Raw genomic sequence first — 17,569 nt, forward strand, 5'->3', positions numbered from 1 at the left:
TGGGTTAGCACCCTGACGCATGCTAATCAGACACATGAGTCTTCTGGTCACAAACAAGTTTGCAATTCTGAACATGAACAGCAGAACAATATATATATTAAGAATGGATATGTGTATTTTATATACATAGTAATTCCTTATAAATTACCAAGCTGTGACACACACACCCCGAGAACAGGGATTGTGTCTTCTTTACCTACCACTAAACCCTGTGCCTGGCATGATGGGCCAGCAATAAACATTAATTAAAGAAAGAAAGGAAGGAGGGGAGGGAGGGAGGGAGGGAGAAAGAAAGAAAGAAAGAAAGGAAGGAAGGAAGGAAGGAAGCAGATTTAAGAAGGAAATTTGCATCTTTTGACTTTTGTGCATTTTAGGGTTTTGGTTTTTTCAATGCAATCTCACAATAAGCAAGATTGTTTTAAACACTTGAGCTCATTGGGAATAGAAAAGAACTGGAGAAATAGCCAGACTTTGGAAGTCTTTGATGCTCTCCCATGAAGCTAATGTCCCATGAGTTTTATTTCAGGGGGAGAAGCCTGCTCAGCCTGTGGCAAGTCTCTGTGGGGGGTCGCCTGCCCAGCAACCATGTTCTCTTCTTAGGTAGCAAGTCCCCAGTTTCCTTTGAGGAACAACCCCTGCCCTCACCACATACAACTCTGGCTTTCCACATTTGGACCTCTGGGTCTGGCCATGGACCCCAACTGGGTCCCCCTAAAGCCAGAAAAATCATGGTGGGAGTTGTCCCTTGAGCATGATTCTAAACAGTCTATCTATTAGGGAGGAAGCAGGCTGTTCCTCCACAGACACATGGAGACTTTGCTAGAACACAGTAGAGAATTCTCACCAGCGAGGACTCTTCCCACAGATACACAGCTTTCTCTCTCAGCAAAGGCCCTTGGCCTAACTGCTTCACAGAAGACCAGAGCAGTATGAAATAGAGCGTTGCAAGCTAGGAATTGTGGATCATAAATCTACCAGGGATAGCACATAACCTTCCACTTTAGACCCTCACTCCCTTTCTCCATAGCATGAAGGGAACTAGGACGAAATGCTCACAAAGGAGCCTTGTGTGTTAGGTCAACAGAAATTGACCCCTGAATCTCGGGTATTGGAAGCACAAAGCTCACATTGTCAGGGCCAGCGAAGCTTTGAGTTTAAAGCAGTTAATCCCTGGGCTGACGACTCCAACAAAGAGGATTAACCTCAGCTGAGACACTCACCATCCAAATATAGAGCAACCCCAAGCACAGGAGAGACAGGACAAGCCCAGCCTTCTCTCAGACTTTCTTCTTCTCTCCCCCACACTCATCGGTAAACAGATCGTTTAACCAGAGCCTAAAAGCTAAGAGGCTAGATTGCCAGGATCTCCCCCATGTTCCTCCACTGCCTTCCTAAATCCTCCAATCCAGTGTTCATTGGTCCTCCTTTGAAACACACAGGTTCAAGGTTGCCTGTGCTTAGTACTAACTAAACAAAGCAGACATACACCATGTGCCCATGTGCCGGCAACCGCCTTAGACACCTGAAGTGCAACAGTAGCCAAGATGGCGAGCTCAACTCTCAGACCAACGGGGATGCTCCTGCTATAAGCTCTATACCCAGCTCAGTGCTTCACCCTAGCATCTCCTGCAGGGTTTTGCCACAGAGCCAGGAAACACATCTTCCAGTGACTGGTCTACAGGTGGGACAATTGGCACTGAGCAGTCAAACATCTTGCGTGAGGTTGTGTAGCCTGTAACTATCATGGAAAGCCTCTTAGTTTCAAACCGATAGGAAATTCTAGGACAGTCCCAACATTTTGTAGCAGTCAGCAACAGTAAGAGAAAGAAAAGGTGGATGTTGGATTTTTGGTCTCTAAAGAGGGTAGATATACTCACGGGATAACTATAAAGGCCCTAGAACTGGAGTCACGGGCAGTTATGAGCTGCCATGTGGATGCTGGGAATTGAAGCCAAGTTCTCTGGAGAAGGAGACAGTGTTCTGAACTGTTGACTCATCCCCCTAGCTTCTAACTCTGCACTTATTTCAATTTAAAGCATTCCTAAAGAACAGACAACCTGAGTCATCTCAACCACAGCTTTTTTTTTTTTCAAATCTCTGCGTGACCAAGAAACATTCTAGGTCTTCTGTCATGTGTTGCCATAAGCTTGCAAAAGATTGTTTATGGAACACCAGGCTCTGTGCTGCTTAGCAGTCATACTAACCCCAGCAAAGATGTCTGCAGGCTCAAGACAGTTGTTTCTTAACTTGATCCAGCACCCTACAGGGCCAATCAATGGTCAAAGACCCATTCTCATGCTTATAGTCAATCTAACAAAAGAACTGTAATGTGTCCACACCCACCTAAAGAGGTGCTGGGAGATGTAGTCTGCATGGTCAGGAAAAGGAAGAAAAGATCTTTGGTGAGCAATTTGCCAGAAGTTGCCACATAGCAAATATAGTTATTTCTGAATTAAGGAAGTAATGCATTGTGTTTAAACGCATAGTGGGAGTTATGGATGGGATTCACTCTTGCTGATTTTTTTTCTTTTTTGGATACCTATAATGTGGCTTTAATATAAACAAAATGTCTGGGAGGAGGAGAATGAGGCGAAGTCCCTAATTGGCAGGGCTTTGAACAGCTACCAGTGGAACCATGGAATCCAGGCAACGGCTGGGAAATAAACCCAACTGGTGCCGTTCCCTGCCTCTCTAGAATGCAGAACGTCAGGCCCCACCCCAGATTTGCTGAAATCAGCACCTCCTTTTAAAATGCTGGGGTCCTTGGGAGGCACTGATGAAGCTCACCCTTCTCCCACATTTGTTCCAAACCGAGTGCATGGGCATGTCCACATCACCTATTCTGGGTAGTGACACTCTAGCAGCTTCCTTTGCTTTGGTAAATATTTTCCAGAGTCTGTGACTTAAAGCCTCACCAAGTGACCCACTATACTTTTCAGGGCTATTGTTTCCTCTCTGGATGGCTACCTGTGATCTAGGCCAAATCAAACTCCTGATCCACTCAAGGTCACACAGAGCCAAAGCCTATGGCTGGTGAGCTGAGCCTTCTCAGTGCCATTTCAAGGGACAGGACAGTTTGCTTCTCTGCACGGCACAGTGGTCCTTGAGGTCTTTCCTACTTGATACACTCAGCAATGACACTGAAACCCAGAGGCGCTTCCAGGGAGAGAGAGTCCTTTGTGTGCACTCATGAGGAGGCGAGTGAGATTTGTTGTAGACCTCTATGCAAGTGAGTTCACATCTTCTTCCCCAAGTTCTACCAAGGAGGTAAGTCCGCCATCATTTCTGTGCTCCCTATTGAGAAACTGAGGCTCTGGACTGCCACATAACTTGCACAAGTCTAATATAAGTAAGACCCAGAGCCCTGATGGGAACCTACTCAGACTGTCCCTGGGGCCCCTGGGTCTGAACCATCTCAATATAGAAACAAACACACACACACACATACTCACACACAGACACACACATGCACACACGTACACACAACCATACATACATACATACATACATACACACACATATGTATACACACACACATTCATACATATACACATACACAACACATACATATACACATACACAACACATACACACACATACACAATAAAGCAGAGTTGGCTCAGGAATCCAGGAACTAATAGAAAGCTAAGACTGACTGAAGGGGCTTCCTTATCTACAGGAAATGGGCTGGAAGAAACAGGAAACCAAATTAAGAGTGACACAGATGAAGCTGGGAAACCTGACAGGATGCAGGAGGCCACCAACACCGTGAGCCTCACACAGTCTCTCTGCTAAAGGTGCGGACAGCTCCAGTGATGGGCAAGAAAGGCATCATGCAGACATTGAGAACTAGCCTCAGCACCCGGCCCTGTCTTCACACTACTTCCGACTCTTGGCTAGCTCGTCCTGCTTCTACTGGAGTCTGTCAGCTATCCCTCTGTGCTAATGTTACTTTCATTGCTTTCTTACAGATTCTCTTTCCTCAAAGCTTAATGTTTATGCCTTTTAAGAATAGAAGAGGGGAGGGGAAGGGAAGGGAAAAGAAAGGAGAGGAGAAGGCAGGAGAGGAGAGAAGAGGAGAGGAAAGGAAGCAGAAGAACAGGAGAGGACAAGGGAGGTAAGAGGAGGACAGGGCAGGCCAGGGAAGGGGAAGAAAAGTGGTAGGAGAGGAGGGAAGGAGTAAGGCCAAGCTTGGTAGCATGCATCTGTAATCGCAACACTAAGGAAGCTAAGGTGGGAAGTCACAAGTTTGAGACCTGGCTGAGCTGCAGAGAAAGAGATTGTATAAATAGATAAATGGATAGATAGATAGATAGATAGATAGGTAGATAGATAGATAGATAGATAGAAAGAAAGAAAGAAAGAAAGAAAGAAAGAAAGAAAGAAAGAAAGAAGCTCCTGACATTGCTGTGTCCTTTCCAGGCCCAGAACTCTGCCTAGAACATATCACTCTTGTCCTCTCCCTCAGATCTGGGCCATATTCCAAGAGGGCTCCCTACATCCTTGCCATCTGCTATACCCCAGATCAGGCAAAAGCCAGCTTCTGAAACTGCCAATAGAGCAGAGGCCTCGGGCAAAGCGGGAGTGACAACAGCAATAGCCTTCCCCGGCCTGGACTCTGGGGCACAGCCAGGAGAGTCCCAGAATACCAAAACAGTCAGGAAGCTGCTGAGAGAGCCACCAGGCCTAGGAAGGCTGAGAGGCTCTCTCAGGGAGGTTCTGGTCCTACTGGTGAAGGGAACCCAAGCCCCTTTATCCTATACTCTCCTTACCTCCCGAGCAACTTGTATTTCTGTAGTCTGTCTGTGGGCTCTGGTTCTTTCTCTCTCTCTCTCTCTCTCTCTCTCTCTCTCTCTCTCTCTCTCTCTCTCTCTCTCTGTGTGTGTGTGTGTGTGTGTGTGTGTGTGTGTGTGTGTGTGTCTGTCTGTCTCTCTCTCTCTCTCTCTCTCTCTCTCTCTCTCTCTCTCTCTCTCTCATGAACTTACTGTAAAGGAGAGCTATTTTCCTCTCCCTGGACAGATAAGGAGAATAGATTGCTTGCTTTCTAAGCTTCCTTCACCCCTGGAACTCTTAAGATTCTATCAATCAGCTCAGGCCTCCACTGCCCTGGACATGTTCCGGACCTGAAAAGGAATCTGCGCAACCTTTCCCTGAAGCAAAGCCCACCCACCACAGGTAATGATGGACAGCTCCGTTATCCAGGAGCAGCTTCTCCTCCTTCTCCTTAGCTGGTTCATTTGCAGCTTCCATCATGGAAACACCACGCACGGACACAGAATTGGGACATCCTCCTACCTACAGACGTTCTGGAAGCATGGTGCTCCCATCAATCACTGACCACTCAAGGATGACAACAGAATCACGTAGCCGCACCCAGCCCCGACACTGGACAGTCTGCTTCCGCCGCTGGACACCTGAGGTTCAAGACTACATGTTTGGCAAAACCACCTTGTCCTGTACCTGTGCAAAGCTGATGGCAAAAGAAATGTGTTTGTGTAAAGGTACTTGTGTCTGTGGGTTCTCTCAGAGGCAGAGCCTTTCTTGACCCTCAAATGAATGCAGGAGGAAAGATCCTGAAGGATATTAAGGCATTAAGCAGTCACCATGGTGTTGTGTATTAGACACTTTTTTAAATTTTAATGTTCTTTTTTTTTTTTTTCAGGAAAAAGAAAGTTAATGTATGCAGGAAGCTGAGGCAGAGGGCTGTCAGAGACAACTCAGGGCTAAGAGCTCTTGCTGTGCAAACATGAGGACCTGACTTTGGATCTCTGCATAAAAAGCTAGGCATGCCATAAGCACACCTATAACCATAGCGTTGTGGGGACAAGAGACAGGAGGGTCACTGAGATTTTCAAGCCTCAAGTGAGAGATGTTATCTGAGAGAAATATGGTAATGGGCAACAAAGCAGGACACCCAGTGTCCTCTAGCCTCGTAGCCATGCTCATGGGTGTGCATTCCCACATAGGTAAAGGCATCTCCCTCTCTCCCTCTCTCCCTCTCTCCCTCCCTCCCTCCTTCTCTCCCCCTCTGCGCCTCTCTCTCTCTCTCTCTCTCTCTCTCTCTCTCTCTCTCTCTCTCTCTCTCTCTCCACACAAACACAGAGAGAGAGAGAGAGAGAGAGAGAGAGAGAGAGAGAGAGAGAAGAGAGGGGGAAGGAGAGCAGGAGAAAGGGAGAAAGGGAGAAAGATTTTATTGTAATGAAATGTTACTGTCTTTTCAGCCACACACACTCTGAAGACTGGCAGGAACTGATGGCAGGTGCAGCAGAAATTTCTATAACAAACAGGGGTCCCAAGCAGAAGGCAAGAGGAACGAGACCATAGGTGCCTGTGGTGTGCTGATGATCAAGTTACCATTGCTTACACACACACACACACACACACACACACACACACACACAAGTGTGGAGAGAGAGACAGAGACAGAGAGAGACAGAGAGACAGAGAGACAGAGAGAGACAGAGAGACAGAGAGACAGAGAGAGACAGATAGACAGACAGAGAGAGAGAGACAGAGAGGTGCCTTTACCTATGTGAAAATGCACACCTTGTGCAAGCTAATAAGGAACAACCATGACAATCCTTGGTCAAGAGAAGAACAACAATGGTGATTGTTCATCAGTGTATCTACAAACCACATACTGTGCTCATGTGTGTCCTCAGTGTGGAGGAAAAGCCTCCCAGTACAAGACCATGGGGCAGATTTTGAGAGAACGGTACCCAGGGAACACTGATTGTCTCAACACACTCCAGGTAACTGAGAGATTTGCATCATGAAATGCCAACACACTAAACCACACTGGCAGAACTGGCTGGTAGACAGAAAATGGACTAATTCCCTTCAGAGCTGTGTGGGCCATCTCTGTCTAGTATTGAACAACAGTAGAAGCTTCGTACAAAAACCCACTTAGACAGCACTGCTGACATCACATGCAGGTTCTTGCGTCTTCCCTCACGTGGGAGCACTACATCCTGCAGCTGATGGCGATGCTCTGAGTTCAGCACAATTCCAAATCAAGGAATGAAAAGAGAACAGCAGAGCCCTTGGATATTAGTCCCTTCATCGTTGTCATCATCATCATCACCTTCATCACTTGATAACTGAGAAAAGCAAAGCTCCAAAGAAATTGAACGACTCAAGTTTATACAACCAGAAAGTAACAGAGCCTGAGTTGAAACTCAGCCAGGTCTGATGCTCCATCATAAACTCCCTGGGTCACACCTAGCAGCCACATTTAAAAATAACGTGACCTTGCCATCTCTTCTGGGTTTATATTTGTCTATTTTATATTGCTATAACAAAATGCCTGGGGCAGGGAACTTTATGACAAGCCACTGACTTGGCATGCAGTTTGGGGAGCCTAAAGTCCATGACTGAATAACACCACTTGTTCACTCTCTGATGAACCCCAACATGTCAGAGAAGCAAACAACCAAATATGTAAAAAAAAAAAAAAAAAATAGGAACCTTCTTTCTTCAGCCGGCTGCTTTAAGAGCTAAGTCACTCCATAAAACCAACATTAATGCCTTTGGAGGGCAATGGCCCTGTGATCTGATTACCTTGCATAAGCTCCACCTCTTAAAGGATCCAGCACCTCATTTCTATCATAAAGTGAGCACACCCCCAGCACACAAACCTTTGAGGGTACTGTGTGAATTTTACCCAGAGATGTAGACAAAGTCCACTTCCCATGACAAGGCCCCCAAGTTGATCTTGGTGAACCCATGAGTGTATTAGGCTTACCTACAGAAACATGGGTGAGAGGTTACTGACGAGAGAATGGGTAGCTGCAAAACAGCCACATCACCCAAGGTCTCACCTCAGCATGGATAATGACTTCCCATGGCTACCCGGATGGAATTCCTCCATTCAGTCAGCCTTCCAACCTCAGATCACAAGTCACAACACCTCTACATCCTAAGACCATGAGACCGTAAGGAGCTGGAGCAGAACTGCATACAGTGGGGAAGATGGGGTCCAGATGAGGATCAAATGACCAATGCTCCAAGGGAACCTCAACCTTGCTGAAGGTCTATTAAAGGAACTGCAGGGACTCTGATTTAGATAGGAATGGCTATTAGTCTCTACGTCATAGCAGGTTTTTATTTTTCTTCACCATTCTCCCCCCCAGCCCCGCCCCCCCCCTCTCTCCCCCCTTCTCTCTCTCCCTTTCTCTCTCTCTCCCTTTCTCTCTCTCTCTCTCTCTCTCTCTCTCTCTCTCTCTCTCCTCTCTCTCTCCCTTTCTCTCTCTCTCTCTCTCTCTCTCTCTCTCTCTCTCTCTCTCTCACACACACACACACACACGTCACTTTCCATTACAATCCATACTTTTTCTTATTCCAGCCCTTCCCACCGCAGATATTACCAAGACAACTCATGCTCACCCCAAATCAGCCACTGTCTGGGGAGCCATTGAGCAGCACCTAGCCTGGCATGGGAGCCTTTCCAACCTTCTCATTTTCCAGTACGGCGACTGCCTATATCACTCCTTTTATAAACAGAAACGCATTATGCAAGATACTGTAGAAGAGGGGTTTTTTCAAGCAAGCCGGTGACATGCTTTCACTCAGCATAAGCTGATTTAAATAACTTTCTCTCCCTTCCAGAATTCTTTCTTGCTGCTTCTGCTTCATCTCAAATTAAAAGCAGTACAATAATAATCCAAGAACATCACACCCCTGAATTTTAGCCACTTTTTCCTGGAGGATCTTTTCTCCTTTTTTTTTTTTTTTTTTTTTTTTTTTTTTTTTTTTTTTGGTAAGTCTGAGCTATTTTTTGGTTTCCACGTGTTTCTCTTCCCTGCTTTGTTGCTCCGTGTTGCTTTCTGTAAGACATAAGAAATTGGAACCTCCACATTTAAAGCCTGTTTTCATTCCCCAAGATCTACAGTAAGTCTCCCATGAAACCTTGAAAAGAAAGGGAATTTCTTCAGGGAGTTGCACTTCAAGGTCTGCCAGAGCAAGCATTTAGTCACCTCTAGTGAAACTGTTTCTTCCATTCACCCTGCAGACAGTCACTGAGCACACGCTGGCAGGATTCTGGACCCTGGCCACACAGCAGTGACTCGGCTCATTGAAGGGACAAATAACGACCTTGTTGATGTTATTCAAACTTATGTCTTCCTCCTGGGCTTCTTCCCTGAACTCTTAATACATCTCTGAACTTGACCTCACTATTGGCTATCCAGCAGCTCATCTTCAACAGTAGTAATGGATCTGTCCTGTCTCTTAACCTCAAAATAATGAATCACCAAAGTGCATCTCATTACAAATCTTGTCTGCTTTACCATCACACGGATGCAGAATTGATTGTTCCTCTCCACCATGACTACCATCCCACCTGAACCAGGCGACCACCGTTCCCTGGATCAGAGAGGTAGCACCCTGACTGATTTCCTTAGTCTACACTCTAAACGTCAAGTGACCACCATGAAATTTAAATGAGATAATCAGATAATGCTCAGAATTTTCCAGGGGCTTCACTTCCCTTCTCACTCAAAATCTGTGTACATTGGAAGCCCTGGAGGCTCTGGCTTCATGAAACTGCCCTGATAGTATCAACAATTGTGCTTGATATTTCTCATCTGGTTCTTTATTTGTTTGTTTTTACTTGTTGTTGTTGTTGTTTGTTTGTTTGTTTGTTTTCAAGACAGGGTTTCTCTTTATAGCCTTTGGCTGTTCTGGAATCACTCTGTAGACCAGGCTGGCCTCAAACTCACAGAATCCGCCTGCCTCTGCCTTACCGAGTGCTGAGATTATAGGCGTGTGCCACAGCACCCAGCTCATCTAGTTCTTTCTACAGAAGCCTACTTTCCCTTCCTAAAATGTGCCAGCACCTGTTGCCTTGGGAACTTTGCATTTGTTTACCCTGCCTTGAAAGGTCTTTAGTGGCTCACTCTTTCATTTCCCTCACACCTGTTCAATCAGTTACCTTATTCTCAGTCCTTACTTAACAACACCTTCCCAATCCCATTCAAATCTCTCCTGACTCCTCTCCCTGTTTGGCTCCTTAATCGCCTAACACATATGTAGATTTGCCTCCCCAACTGGAATGACTATTTCGTGAGGTAGAGCTTACACTATGCTTAACTGCTGCATGTCCTACCTACGGCATGCCTGGCACCAAAGAACACTCAAGAACCATGTCTAAAGATGCATGGACATACAGAAAAAGGACAGCCACAGGGGAAAGCCACAAGCATTATTCACCCAAGGTGAGTCCATGGAGAAAGGAGGTTTAGCCATGAGAACTTGGTTTTTAATGTGTTTTTGTTAATTCTTTGCAACTTACATCCATGCACACAATGTGTCTTGATCATGTTTACCCCTGACTCTTCCTCCTAACTACTCTCTGTTACAGTACCTATACCCAACCCCCCAACTTCATCTCTCTCTCTCTCTCTCTCTCTCTCTCTCTCTCTCTCTCTCTGTGTGTGTGTGTGTGTGTGTGTGTGTGTGTGTGTGTGTGTCTATGAAGTACAATGTGTGCTGCCCGTGTCATTTCCGGTGTAGGGACATCCACCAGAGCACAGATGATGTACAGGAACCACACACCATTAAAGAAAAATTGACTCTCCCCATCAGCTATCAATAGCTCCTCAGCTGGGGCAGGGGCTCCTGAACCCTTCTCCCCTCTATGCACAAGGGAACTTTATGTATTAAGAGCCAAACACTCCAGATTCTTCTTTTCCCTGCACCCTACTCTTTGTAATACTGAATCTAATTGCTTCTCAGCCTTTTGGGCTAAGATCAACTGAAGAAGTGGAATCTATTTCTTTACACCTTCACAATGGATTCTTCATACGTTGCTTTTGTTAGTAAACAAGGGTCCAGAATGCTGTGCCAAGTGTAAGCTTGGACTTGAAGACACCATGCACACTTCCATCCTCTTTCTTTGCGTTCTTCTTCTCCTCCTCCTTTTCTCTTCTGTTTTTCTAGAATAGTGCCCATGTGGTTGAGGTTGGCCTTGAACTTCCTATGTAACAAAGGAAGACTTTGTTCCTGCCTCCACCTCTCAATTACTGGCATTTCAGACATGTATCACCAGGCCCAGTTTATACAGTAATGGAGATCAAATCCGTGGCTCAGTGCAGGCTAGGCAAGCACTCCAAGCTGAGCTACATCCCCAGCCCACACACTTCTACTCTTTCTTGACTATCTTCCTTTGCCATGTGAACATGTCAAGCTATACTGGGAAAAAATGAGAGACAGCAACGGTCAGAGCCAAGCTCAGGTCATCCCAAAGCAGCCATTTCCTAGACTCTCCCCCAACAAAGGCAAGTCACGTGAACAGACACAGCAGAGATCAGCCAAGCACAGCTCAGCTCTAAAGGTCTCTCAGCCACTCCATACACATGAGTGAAAAATAATAAATGCTGGTCGGTCAAGGTCACTGAGTTTGAGGGTGGTTTATTCCATAGTCTCAGAAGACAAACCCTAAAGTGTATGGCCAGTCCTTCAAGTAGGTTTCTAAGCAGCTTTGTTCGCTGTGGCTTGGATGTCAGGAAGGGAGTCTGTAGGGCTTATATATACTAGCCATGGAACACAGTGGCTCAGCCACTGACGATCAATAGCATGGCATGCAGATGAACAAAGCCACTCTGCCATAGCCCAGAGAGACAGATCAGGTTTCTGAGACTAAAGAGTATGACTGAGAGCCAGCCCTTGGATGGGGAAAAAGCACAGAAGTAAATGTTCTCTCCTGAGATGAATTGGATGATAGCCAGCCAGTCGCCCTGACCTTGACCCAGCCTCCCCACATCCTATTTCACAGATGCTTTGACAAGGTTCTCAGCCATCAACTCCCCATTTTGCTCATGGAACACTGCAGGAGGCTTACTGCACCACAGTAAACTGATGGAGCTCTTAGATCCCCAAACACTGCTTTCTCCAAAGGGCAAAGCAGCAAGCTGTGATCTTTATTTTAAACTTCTGGATGGGAGCCCCAAATAAATTCACCACCCAGCCATACGTCAATGCACTCCATGGTGCACTGAAGGTCAGTATATTTCCAGATGACCCCAGTCTTTTCCATCATCGCAGAAATTCTTGCCAAAGAGACCGTAGGCTAACAAGGACAGTACCTGCTGGACTGTTCACTAGAGGTGACTCTTTGGTTCATTTGGAAAAGAACAAATGCAAACACAATCCCCCATCTGGGTGATAGGAATCTGAGCCATTGACCATCTATCTCCTCAGCCCCTGTTTGCCTTGCAGAGATGTATCCCTCCTGCTTGCTGTGTTAGATCATGTTCTGAATGGCCCAGGTCCTGCTTCCTAAAAAATAACCTTCTTCTAAACATGGAGCTTAGGACCTCAGCCAAGTCCTTAAACAAACAAACCAAAGCAAGGGGGGAGGGGGTGATCAGTGCCGTACCTTAGTGACAAATACGTAAACATAAATCACAAGAGGCAAGACAACTATGGCCTCGTCGTGTTATCTTGAGTCACTTCCCACCACCATCTCCCTCGTTCACACAACTCGGCTTCCTGGGTCTCTTTCTTGGTTTCTTATGAACATGTTTGTCTCTTGTCTCAGGGCTTTGGGAGTTTTGTTTCTCTACTCACACTGCCTGGCTTCCTTCCTCATTTTCTCCAGAGTTGGTCAGATGCCCTTGTTATCAAAGCTCTCCCTAACCATGTAGATAGGCAGAGATAGATGATAGATAGATAGATAGATAGATAGATAGAGTGATGGATAGATAGATAGATAGAGTGATGGATAGATAGATAGATAGATAATAGTTAATAGATAATAGAGATAGATAGATGATAGATATACAATAGGTGGATATAGGTAGATTAATTGGTTGATTAGAGGATAGATAGATAATAGTTATATAATAGACAGATAGATAGATAGATAGATAGATAGGTGGCCAAACCTATTCTTAACCCTTGCAGCATTCTCCATGCCTTTTATTCTCCTTTGCTTTTCTCCATCCCAGGAGCTCCTGAGCTAATATACTATGAACTTACTTATTTGTTCTTTATCACACACACACACACACACACACACACACACACACACTTTGATTAATTCTATATTCCCCACTTATAGAGAACTACCTGGCCCATGGTAGGAACTCAATGAACAAACTTTCGTTTCTTAAAAAGGGACTTTATGCCAAGTGATTAACAACATGTGACAATTGTTTAACAATGAACAAATGAACGAACAGTCTTAAGTGTGTGCTACGCAGTTACCGTGACGACGCCATTGCTTCCATTTTACAAATCAGGAAATCAAAGCTCAAAGAACGGTTCAGATATTTGCCTGAGACCCACACCAGCTCTCTTTGAGCAGCCAAGGCCACAGTGCCCACCCACGTGTGCCAGAAGACGCGTCCAAACATCTTCTAGCGGTTTCGGTTACAAAATGCACAGAAGGCACACCTCCAGGACCAGGAATAGCCCATGAGTACTTCTTCCTGTCACTGTTCACTTTCTGTCCCAAAACAATCAACTCCAAGGAACATTTACACTCCTCCCCCAGAGTAGACTGGTGGCAACAACTTTAGCTGGGGAAAGGGATGAACAAACTGGGTCAGAGTTGTCCTGAGCTGTACTGGGACATGAACAGGGACTGAGGGAGGGGGAGAAGAAGTTGATCAGCTCTGGAACCCCCTTAGAATTTTCCAGACTCCTTGCCCTTGTGAAATGTTATTTCAATATCCCATAGTCCTGGAATTTATCAAAATAATACTTACTAAAAGAATAAAAGCAAAAAGCCCGACCTACACTGGTGTGTTTCACCCCCCCCCCAAACACCAGCTCGGCTTTCCCATCAGCAGTGATGGCGGTGGGGTGGGAAGAGGGGTTGCAGGTCATTCAAAACCAACGGACAAAGAAACAAATCCAATCTCTTCTAAGCCCTGTGGGAGCTTCATTTGAAAATAACTCCCTTCTCCTCTCTTCAACCACCCACTCTTATTTTCCCAGCACCATCTCCGAATTGGTCACAATGCCTCACTACAGGTGTTCGGCCCCCACCAGGTGTGAGCTTATACGATGTTAAGATTTCGTTTCCATCACCTCTTCATCCCTGAGGATCAGTCCCACCTCTGACACATATTCCCATTAGGTAAGTATTTGCTGACTCAGGGAAGACGCAGCAGCATGTGCCTCACCATATCAACTGCATCCTCCAACAAGCAGAACTCTTCTCTTCCGCACAGGGCAGGCAGCAAAAGCTAAGCTGGCTGCAAGGTCTAGTTCCACACCATCCACACAACCTCTCTTCCCTCACCTGCCCCTCCCTGGGGCACAGAGCCACCCACATTCACCTTCCAAACAGGCTTAGAAACAAGCAAGCATTCCCCAGCGCCCCACCCTACCTTGCCCAACACATCGACATTAAGTTACCTTTAAACGGAGCCTGTCTGCATCTGCGATTTCTGGATAAAAGATAAAAGCGTTTGGGCAGCCGATCTGCTGCAGCCCCGACAGATGATAGATCTACCACTGGTCTGCTGAAGGAACAGCAGCGCCTAGCTCCTCCCTAGCTAACCGCATCTGCTCACCCACCCCTGCAAAACAAATCATGTTCTTTTCCTTGCGCTAAAACCCGTCCATAAACAAATCCCGAGTCCCAAAGAAACGGCTTCCACGCCCGCGGAGGGCGCCCTCCACACAGAGAAACACACACCCACAAACCCCAGTCCAGAGCCAGCAGGTGTGGGCATGTATTTAATCTCTTCTTTGAGAACAAACCGGTCTGTGAGGAGTAAGGTTGAAACTAAAGGGATGCTCAGGAAGCGTGTGGAAAGCAGCTGTAAATGTCAGTAGCCCAAGTTGGGAAACTATCGCGCCAACAGTTCACGCGCTTTCACTCCTAGTTCTAGGAAAGGCCACGTTCAAAGAAGCGCTCAGCCCTGGGGCAGCAGCAAGTGATTGCTTTTCTGTGCGCTGTTTTCCAACTCTACTGTCCTTTGAGGCTTTCCCCATCAACCGCACCCAGGAGTCCCACCCAGCGTGGGTCCTAGCCTGCCGGGCACCACAGCAAGGATCGCTGTCCCCCTACCTGGGTGGAAAATCCGCAACAAGCCGGGCAGCAGCTGAGCAGCGTCCGTCTGGCCAGCTCCCGCTAACGCGGTGCCCTGGTGATCCCAGCCTAGGCAGGCGTTCTCCCTGGGGCACACCTGCACCGCCGCGCCCTAGTCGCCGCTGCCACTACCAGCATTTGTGCAGCCCGCTCCCAGCCCCCACAGCACCCCAACCCTCCTGAGACTCCTGAGTCTATTCAGCTGGATCAGCTTGAGCCTAGCCCAGGCACCAGCTGTATTCACTGCGGAAAATCTTTGCTTCTAACCAACCCCCTTTTGAATTCAGGGAGAGGAGTTCAGGATAGGTTGGAGTGGAGCCAGCGCCCACTCCCCAGTCCCGCCCTCTGCTTTCTGGATTTGCAGATGGACAGATCTGCAAACTTCTTACTCCATTAGGTTTATTTCCAACTAACTATTAAATATCTTGCTCTCTCCCTCCTCCCACCTAAGGTGACAAGGCCACCCCTAGTCAAAGGATTAGGTTCTTGGGCAGGGGGATCCTCGGATTAAGCCATCCTCAAACTATCTGAGAGAGTGGATGTTGACAAATCGCTCTGGCCTTGATAACTCCTTTGGAATTGGAAAATAAAATAAAAATAAAAATAAATTTTAAAAAGCTTGCTTGACCAGTGAAGGGTCCAGAGGGGAGTGAGAAAAATTTGCGAGGGGGGGGAGTTGATATATTGGAGAAAGGCTCTAGCTTTTTCCCTCTCTCCAATTACACACACACACACACACACACACACACACACACACACACACACACACACACTCCCATTCATAGCTGACTCACAACCACAGTGCAGCCAGCCTGAAAAGACGTTTTCCAAAAGCACGGGGCTCCTTCTAGAATGAAGTAAAGAGCAACTAAGTTACCCTGGAAATTCGAAGTCCAAATTACACAACACTACAGGTGCCTGATCTTCTGTAGCGACTGCAGCTAAGTGCCTTCCCTGGTTGCCATACTTAAGGTTTCTAGTGCTGAGAAAGATACCAGGCCAAAAGGCAATTGGGGGGTGGGGGGCGAGTCTACTGGGCTTACACATCCCGGAGCACAATCCATTGAGGGAAGTCAGGGCAGGAACTGAAGGAGAGGCCATGGAGGAACAGTACCTACTGGATGGCTCTGCCTGCTTTCTTATACAACTCAGGACCACCAGGTCAGGGCTGGCACCATGCCCAGTGACCTGGGCCTTCCCACATCAGTCACTAATTAAGAAGATGCCCTTACAGGCTTACCTACAGGCAATCTGGTGAAGGAGTTTTCTTAACTGAGGCTACTCTTCACAAATACGTATAGGTTTGTGTCAAGTTGATAAAAACCAACCACTGTACCGAATCATGTTGAACTGGAGGCAAGTGGAGAAGAATCCTCCCTCTTTCCCACCCAGAACTTCTGCCAACCCAAGGTCTTCACTTCCATCTCCCCCCCCCCCACCGCTGCAAGAGGCTTCTCCCAGCCCCCTGCCTCTTTCTTAGCCTGGCTTTGACCCTGGACCACCTAGCCAGGGCTTCCCGAGTTCCCCTTCCAGAGCCATTCCCTAAAAGGTAAGTCTAGTCTTGACTCCTTGGTAGGCGCTACTTTTTAAACTCCATTTTTTGAGGAAGGTTCCTAAATGCCTCTACCTCCCTTCTAACCCCCTAGTCCTAGGCAGGAGAGAAAGAAGGTTAGAAGGGAAAGGGGATGCAGACCTCTTTAGACTTAGTTCCGGCTGGCTAGGGTCTTCCAGTTCTTTGGGAAAATACCAATCTCAGTCATCAGGATGTCCAGCAGTCCAGCATCTGCAAACGCAGCCTTCTTCTTCCTCTGTGCATCTCCTCAAAGCCCTCGAAGCCTCCTCTCTCTCTCTCTCTCTCTCTCTCTCTCTCTCTCTCTCTCTCTCTCTCTCTCTCTCTCTCTCTCCTCTCATAATTCTATCCTCTCTGAGTCCTCAGAATGAAACTATCTCCAGCTGGCAAGGACCAGGCCCCACACCAGGCTGTTATCAGCTGTGGATAAACTAAGGCGGTCCCATATCCCACACTTGGGATTAAAACAAAAACATGTTTACATATTGTAACTGATTTTTTTTTAAAGAACTCAAAACTCCCACTGCACTCCTTGGCTAAAGCCACCACGCCATTGACTCCCCCTTTGTCCTTGGAAATGCTCCTTTCCCGGTTAGTAATCCAAAGCTTGCCCACCGATGTTAACAGCCTCAGTGCTCCGCCTTGATCTCTTCCCCTCTACCCTGCCATACTCACTTGTTTCTTTAGGCCTGGACTCACTGGGTAGCCTAGGATGACCTGGGTCTCAGGCTTGTGCCACCACACTCAGTTTCTTGTGCTGCTGGGATCAAATTCAGAGTTTTATATATGGTATGTGAGCACTCCCAACTGAGCCATCACTAGTTCCTAATTCTTCAGACATGCTTCAGTCTCTCCCTTCCTGGCCTTTGAATATACTGTTGCTTCCCCCCAAACTCTTTTTTAACCCCCTCCCCTGAACAAGCGCTCTACTGTTCTCCTCTGAGCCATGGACTCCT

The 17,569-nt window shown here is 46.8% G+C and overlaps 1 protein-coding gene across 7 annotated transcripts in view; it reads right to left on the reverse strand.

The window, feature by feature from the left end:
- SV2B (synaptic vesicle glycoprotein 2B) overlaps window positions 1-16,782 on the reverse strand; it is a 184,897-nt gene extending 168,115 nt beyond the window's left edge. For 2 of the 7 annotated variants that reach the window (XM_084801450.1, XM_084801452.1), the window contains exon 1: window positions 15,023-15,267. The gene's annotated coding sequence lies outside the window, so the exon portion shown is untranslated. Of the gene's footprint in view, window positions 1-8,385; window positions 8,497-14,129; window positions 14,264-14,364; window positions 14,697-15,022; window positions 15,268-16,736 lie in introns of those variants that run through there. The other 5 variants (XM_084801449.1, XM_084801451.1, XM_084801455.1 and 2 more) reach the window with 4 other exon arrangements.
- Between the last annotated feature and the right edge of the window lie 787 nt (window positions 16,783-17,569).

This window comes from Acomys minous (assembly GCF_964271855.1).
Source record: "Acomys minous genome assembly, chromosome: 2".
Taxonomy (NCBI): domain Eukaryota; kingdom Metazoa; phylum Chordata; class Mammalia; order Rodentia; family Muridae; genus Acomys; species Acomys minous.